General features: G+C 37.1%; 1 protein-coding gene across 5 annotated transcripts in view; it reads left to right on the plus strand.

Annotated features, from left to right (window-relative positions):
- PRKG2 (protein kinase cGMP-dependent 2) overlaps window positions 1–7,923 on the plus strand; it is a 115,911-nt gene that overhangs the window by 104,016 nt on the left and 3,972 nt on the right. The window lies entirely within an intron of this gene.

The following is a 7,923-nucleotide window of genomic DNA, read 5'->3' on the forward strand; positions in this document are numbered from 1 at the left end:
CTTTCCACTGAAGAATTAGGGGACATCAACATGGTATGAATACAAAGGGAGAAGGGCTGTTGCTGAATAGAAATGCTATTCATGTTTCTTAACAGTAGCAGTACAGCTTCAAAACAAAAACAAAAAATCAACCTGCCAATTCTACTGTATGTGTTAATGAACTTACTTGAAATAAAGCCATGTATTCAATATTGTAAATTCATATTGAGGTCTGCCTTAAGGGTGTTTTTAGGAAGAAAGGGAGGGAGGAAACATAGGAAGGAAAGAAACATAAAGACACGTGTAGATTTTATAGAATCAAAATGCTTGTAGTATTCTAATGTTCTTTGCTATCCTTTGGATTGCCTTCAGCTGTAAAGCTCATTATTTGTCTTAGATTCTAATTTATTTTCTTCCAGCACTCCATGCTATTATCACAATTTCTTTTCTCATCATAAAATGACACAGAAACACACTATTCATATTGAGGAAACACGTGCTCTGTCAATTAAAGCCTTTCTTCCAATATACATTCTTCCTTTCTCTCATTATAGAAGGGTCTTCATGTTTTGCTCTGGCATAGCTGGGAGATAGAAGAGATATATTTGTTAACAGTCTCCAGCTTTAGCTTTTACTTCTACTTTACCTGAGGCTCATTTAAATGGAGCTGTCAAATTGTCATTAGATGCGTGTGCAAATTGATGCTTAAGATTTTCTCACCTCAGCATAGTAATAAAGAATTTTGAGTTTCCTTCCCTGTAGGGATTAATTTGTCTATTCCTTCTTAATAGGCAACATTGTCTTTGCTATATGTAATATAGAGTCTAAGTGCAGAGTATAGAGGTGATTAATAAGATATACCAAATTTACACAGTGTATTTGGTTGTGTAAATGCTCAGAAACATTTTTCATTCTATTTTCATAGTGCTTTTTAAGCTATAAAGCTGAAGGTGGGGAACATCAGAAAACTTGATCTCTCTCTCCAAATGGGAGTGTTTAAAAACCCTCCACAAGTCTTTAAGCTGTGTAGCTTCTCTACTCGGTATATTCTTAGAATTAAAAACAAACAACAAGCAAACAGACAAAAAACATCTTGCTAAAGTTTGGCATCAGATTTTCTCAGTCTCTTCTAAAGTAAAACTTTTTTTCTTAGATAACCAGTCACTTTAATTTTGTATTTTAAAACATTATAGTTGTATGTATATGTCCATTCTATATTAAATAATATTCCCCAAAAATAGTTACGGAGCTCTACTGTCTTGTATCTAAGAGCTAATTTAAAACAAGGCATCAGTCATGTCTCCCAACACCTATCTGAAAAGAAGGCTGATATACTTGTGGGATACAACTAAATCTTTCCTGAAAGGAAGAGGAAACATTTGTTTCAGGTATGGGCATACCTTGTTTTATCACACTTTGCTTTACTTACTACACCTTGTAGATATTTTATTTTTTACAAATTGAAGGTTTGTGATAATCCTGCATCAAGCAAGTCTATCAGGGCCATTTTTTCCAACAGTGTTTGCTCACTTTGTGTGTCTGTGATACATTTTGGTAATTCTTACAATATTTTACACTTTTCATTACTTTCATATCTATTATAGTGATCTGTGATCAGTGTTCTCTGATGTTAGTATTGTAATTTTGAGGGCACCACAAACTGCAGGCAAACTTCATCGATAGATGTTGTGTGTTCTGATGAGTTTATCGATGGCCCGTTTTCCCATCTCTCTCTCTACTCAGACCTCCCTATTTCCTGAGGCACAACAGAACTGAAATCAGGCCAGTTAATAACCCTACAGTGGCCTCTAAGTATTCGAGTAAAAGAAACAGTCTCATGTCTCTCACTTGAAATAAAAAGCTAGAAATTATTAAGCTTAGTGAAGAAGGCGTATCAAAAGCTGAGACAGACTGAAAGCTAGGCCTCCTGTGCCAATTAGACAAGGTTTGAATCCAAAGGAAAATTTCTTGAAGGAAATTAAAGGTGTTACTCCAGTGAACACACATGTATTAGTCAGAGTTCTCTAGAGGTATAGAACTAATGGAATAGATATATAAAGGGGAGTTTATTAAGTATTAATTCACGTGATCACAAGGTCCCAAAATAGGCTGTCTGCAGGCTGAGGAGCAAGGAGAGCAGTCCGAGTTCCAAAACTGAAGAACTGGGAAGAACTGAAGAACTTGGAGTCCCATATTTGAGGGCAAGAAACATCTAGTATGGGAGAAAGATGTAGACTAGGTGGCTAGGCCAGTCTCTCTTTTCACATTTTTCTGCCTGCTTATATTCTAGCTACACTGGCAGCTAATTAGATTGTGCTCACCGAGATTAAGAGCGGGTCTGCCTTTCCCAACCCACTGACTCAAATGTTAATCTCTTTTGGCAACACCCTCACAGACACACCCAGAATCAATACTTTGTATCTTTCAATCCCATCAACTTGACACTCATTATTAATCATCACAACACACATTGTAAGAAAGCAAAACTGCCTTATTGCTGATATGGAACAAATTTTAGTAGTCTGTGTAGAGAACAAACCAGACACAACATTTCCTTAACCCAAAGTCTAATCTAGAGCAAAATTCAAACTCTTGTCAACTCTATGAAGGCTGACAGAGGTGAGGTAGCTGAAGAAGAAAAGTCAGAAACCGTCAGAAATTGGTTCATGAAGTTTAAGAAAAAAAGCCGTCTCCATAACTTTAAAAGGACAAAGTGAAGCAGCAAGTGCTGATATAGAAGCCACAGCAAGTTATCCGGAAGATCCAGCTGAGATCATTGATGAAAGTGTCTACATAAACAACAGATTTTTAATGAAGAATAAATTGCCTTACATTGAAAGAAGATGCTGTCTAGGATTTGCCTAGCTAGAGAGGAGAAGCTAATATCTAGCTTCAAAGCTTCAAAGAACAGATTAACTCTCTTATTAGGAATGCAGCTGGTGACTTGATGTCAATTCTCATTTGCCATTCTAAAAATCCTAAGGCCCTTAAGAATGATGCTTAATCTACTCTGCCTGTACTTTATAAATTGAACAAAGCCTGTGTGATACCATATCTGTTTACAGGATGATTTACTAAATGTTTTAAGTCTACTCTTGAGACCTACTGCTCAGAATAAATTATTTTGTTCAAATATTACTCTTCATTGACAATGCACCTAGTCACCAAAGAGCTCTGATGGAAATGTGCAAGGAGATTAATATATTTTCATGGCTGTTAACATCTATTCTGCAGCCCATGAACCAAAGAGTATTTATTTTTTAATTTTAGTGTTTTGAGGGTCTCATTCTGTTATCCAGGCTGGAACGCAGTGTCACAATCATGGCTCACTGCAACCTAAACCTCAAGGAATAATTTTGACAAATTTAAAGTCTTGTTTTTAAGAAATACATTTTGTAAGGCTATAGCTTCCATAGCGATTCCTTTGATGGCTCTGGGCAAAGTGAACTGAAAACCTTCTGGAAAGGATTCACCATTCTAAATGCCATTAAAAGCATTTGTGATTTCTCAGAGGAGACTAAAATAGCAACATCAATAGGAGTCTGGAAAAAGTTGATCCTAACCCTCATAAATGGCTTTGAGAAGCTGAAGACTTAATTGGAGAAAGCAAATGCAGATGTTCTAGGAATAGTAATAAAACTAGAATTTGAAGTGAAGCCTGAACATACGACTGAATGTTGCAATCTAATGATGAAACTTGGACAGATGAGGAATTGCTTATTGATGAGCAAAGAAAGTGGTTTCTTGAAATACAATCTACTTCTTACAAAAATGCTGTGAACATGTTGAAATGACAACAAAGGATTTAAATATTACATAAACTTACTTAGTTGATAATGTAGCAGCAGAGTTTGAAAGAATTGACCTCAATTTATTTATTTGTTTATTTATTTATTTTAGACAGAGTCTCCCTGTCACCCAGGCTGGAGTGCAGTGGTGTGAGCAGGGCTCACTGCAGCCTTGAATTCCTGGGCTCGAGTGATCTTCCTGCCTTAGCCTCCTGAGTAGCTGGTACTATGGGTGAATGCCACCATGACTGGATACTTTTTTAACAATTTTTTTGTAGAGATGAGTGTCTTGCCATGTTACCCAAACTCCTGACCTCAAGAGATCCTCCCACATTAGCCTCCCAAAGTGCTAAGATTATAGGCATGAGCCACTATGCCTAGCCTGACCTCAGTTTTAAAAGAAGTTCTACTCTGCATAAAATGCTGTCAAACAGTATCACATGCTGTAGAGAACTTTTATGAAATGAAAAGTTAATCAATGCAGCAAACTTTATCATTGTCTTATTTTAAGAAAATACCACAGCCACTCCAACCTTCACCAACCCCTACCCTTGTCAGTCAGCAGCCATCAACACCAAGGCATGACCTGCCACCAGCAAAAAGATTATGATTCATTGAAGGTTCAGATGATTGTTAGCATTTTTAGCAATAAAGTATTTTTAAATTATGTACATTTTTAGACATAATGCTGTTGTATACTTAATATGTTGCAGTTTAGTTTAAACATAACTTTTATATGCACTGGGAACTCCAAAACTTGTGTAACTTGCCTTATTACAGTGGTTTGGATCTGAGCCTTCAGTATCTCCAAGGTATGCCTGTATTTTAACATTGTTTTGGATATTTCTAGTCTTTGAAATTACTTTCAAGAATAGCCTCTATGAGTCTTCTGAAATGAAGAAGGAGTTTATGTGCTGTTGCTGCTAATATTTCTCTGGTGAATATTTTTTACATACCAGTGCATGCTGGCGCTTGCATTACTTAAAATGTGGTTAGTGTCAAAAGGCTGTATGTTAAGTGAATAGCCACGCATGTTAAGTAAATATTGTGATAAGTCGGATTGTAACAAGTACTCTGTAAGCAACACATGGGTTGTTTGATTCAGTAGATTGATGGTAATGATTTTTATTAATATTTGTGAAGCACCTGTGAGTAGAGCATTGTAAAATATTTAAAAGAAATTGTTGCCATATTTGGTGACGAAAGAAAAGAATCCGTAGAACTATGTACCTAGAAATCCCTAAAAGTGGAGGCTCAGTCTATGCAAAAAAGCAATGGGTAGAACAAAGAGAGGACTTCTGTGGTTTGACAGCAAAGGCAGAGGAGGGATACAAAACAGCTGGGTTGCTGTCTGACTCTCACTCTTTGACTGGAGTTTCAGCAGCTTGAGTTTCATGGCAAAATGATATTTTGGTTTAGAATAGCATCGGAAATGGAATGCACTAGAGTCTGCTCTCTCTGTTTTTCGTTCCTTTTATATTGCTAAGCTTAGACTTGTAATGGGAAATCCAGTCAAGCACTGAACCAAACCCAAGTCTGGGGATAAGAAGAGGTTGAGAAAGGTGGGAGAGCCTAACTTCTGGTATGGCCAACAGACAGAGTAATGTGACAGCCTCCTGAAAGTCTCCCTGCCTTTAATCACAGAGACACATCACCATCCCATTCTGGCCCCTGTGGTCATTATTTCTAAAGCAGCCAGAAGTAGCTTTTGAAAACTAGCTTGTGTCATTTACTTAGAGCTTTCTGATTCTTTCACTACATGTAGAAATCTTGATTCCTTACTGTGCCTGCAAAGCTCTACGTGATCTAGCCTCTGGGTCTTTCTCAGACTCATTTTTTTTTTTCTAGTTTCCTCTGCATTCACTACACTTCAGCTCATTCCTTCCATCTGGAAGGGCTTTGCCACAGATCTTCCCATGGTTCCCCCTTCTCTTTATTCAGGCTCTTTCAAATATCACCGTTTCAAATACCACCCTAGCTATTAGCAGCCCCTCCCAACCTGTTTCTATTCCCGACATCATCTACCACTTTATTCTCTTTTATCTTCCTTGTACTTACTACTATCTGAAATTAATTTAATAATTTATATTGTTTACTTGACTTTTTCTATCACCTCCCAGCAAAACAAAAACATCTTAAAACCTTCCACAAGTCTTTAAGCTGTGTAGCTTCTCTACTCAGTATATTCTTAGAATTAAAAAACAAACAAACAAAAAAGTTTCTTTCTAAAGTTCGGCGTCAGAAAACTTTTGTAAAAAAAAGTTTTCTCAGTCTCTTCTAAAGTAAAACCAGTCACTTTAATTTTGTATTTTAAAGCAGTATAGTTGTATGTATCTGTCCATTCTATATTAAATAATCTTCCCCCAAAGTAGTTACAGAGCTCTACTGTCGTATATCTAAGAGCTAATTTAAAACCAGGCACCAGTCATGTCTCCCAACACCTATCTTAAAAGGAGGCTGATATACTTGTAGGGTGCAACTAAATCTTTCCTGAAAGGAAGAGGAAACATTTGTTTCAGGTACAAGCATACCTTGTTTTATTGCACTTTGCTTTACCTACTGCACCTTGCAGATATTTTATTTTTTACAAATTGAAAGTTTGTGATAAACCTGCATCAAGCAAGTCTATCAGGGCCATTTTTTGATGCCTGAGACCAAGTTGACTTTCCATAAATATTGGTTGGCTGGCTGAGCTGACCTCAATGTGCCAGTAAAAAAGATCAGTGGCTATAGAACAGCATGATTTCATGTTCTTGATATAAGATCCTGAGAGACAGAGTAGATTGTTTCTATTTAAGAGAAATGAGGCCTCCTGACTCCTGGTGTTAGATATTTCTAGACCATCAAGCTGGAAATATATGCTTGAAATACATGAAGATCAGATCAGCCCTTTTAGATTAACGATGTGTAAGCAATGATGAAAGAACTTCCGCTTAATCTCATATTTTCACAGATTACTGTAAAATACTTTTTCTGTGTAAGTGTGTTCCTTTGCAGAGTCATTCAATTACTCAACAACAATTTATTGAGCCCCTGTCCCATATCAAGCACTACTCCAAGTGTTGGGGCACAGAGAAAAGGAACTAGATAAAAATCCCTGCCCTTATGGAGTTTGCTTTCTATTGGGGAGATAGAAAGTAAACACGATAACTAAGCCAAGTAGTGTATTAGATAGCTATAGATGCTAAGGGGGTAAAATAAAGTAGGGAAGGAGGATAAGAAGTATGTGTGTGTGTGTGTGTGTATTTGTGGGGGAGAGTTGCAATTTTAGATTGGATGACCAAAGAAGATCTTGCTGAGAAGATGACCTTTGAGAAAAGACATGAAGTTGGTGAGACAGTAAAACATGGAAATCTAGAGAAAGAACAATCCAGCCTTGAGTACAAAGGCCTTAAAGTAGGAACATCCCTAGCTGGTTAGGAGAATAGTGAGAAGACAAATGAGTTAAGAGAGAAAGAAAGAGAAAAGTAAAACAGTGGTAAGGTAATGGAAGGATGGTGGTAGAAACAATGATTTTATAAAGCCTTGTAGGTTACAGCAAAGACATGGAATAGACTTTGCCTTTTACACTGAGTAAGATGGAAAAGGGGAGGGAATATTGAACCAAAGCATGCTGTGACCTGACTTTGCTATAAATGACCAATCTTGCTGCTGCATTATCTCCAGCACAAAAGTAGGGCTGGTTCCCTGCTAGTAGAGTAAAGGTGTTGAAGACTGGCCAGATACTGAATATAGATAGAATTTGAAGCTAGCACTGACAAGATTTGCTCATAGACTCAGGTAGAATATAAGACAAAGAACAACTACAAGAGTTTTGGTTTGAGCAACTGGAAGAATTAAGATAAGGTTGGTGGAGAAAATTTTAAGCTTCTGTTTGGACCTGATACATGCCAGATGCCTATTAGACATCTAATTGTGAGAAGATGAATAATAATTGTAGACCTTAGCCTGTAAGCTGATGGAGAGGTCTTGGTTGGAAATAGAAATCTGGGAATAATTAGTATGTAAGTACTATTTAAAGCCGTAGCAGATAACTTGACATGCGAATACTTTATCATCCAAGTAATATTCCTTTTTGTCCTCTCTTTCTCTCTTTCTCTCCTTCCTTGTTCCTTCCTTCCTTCCTTCCTTCCTTCCTTCCTTCCTTCCTTCCTTC

Source organism: Piliocolobus tephrosceles, chromosome 3 (assembly GCF_002776525.5).
Source record: "Piliocolobus tephrosceles isolate RC106 chromosome 3, ASM277652v3, whole genome shotgun sequence".
NCBI classification, from domain to species: domain Eukaryota; kingdom Metazoa; phylum Chordata; class Mammalia; order Primates; family Cercopithecidae; genus Piliocolobus; species Piliocolobus tephrosceles.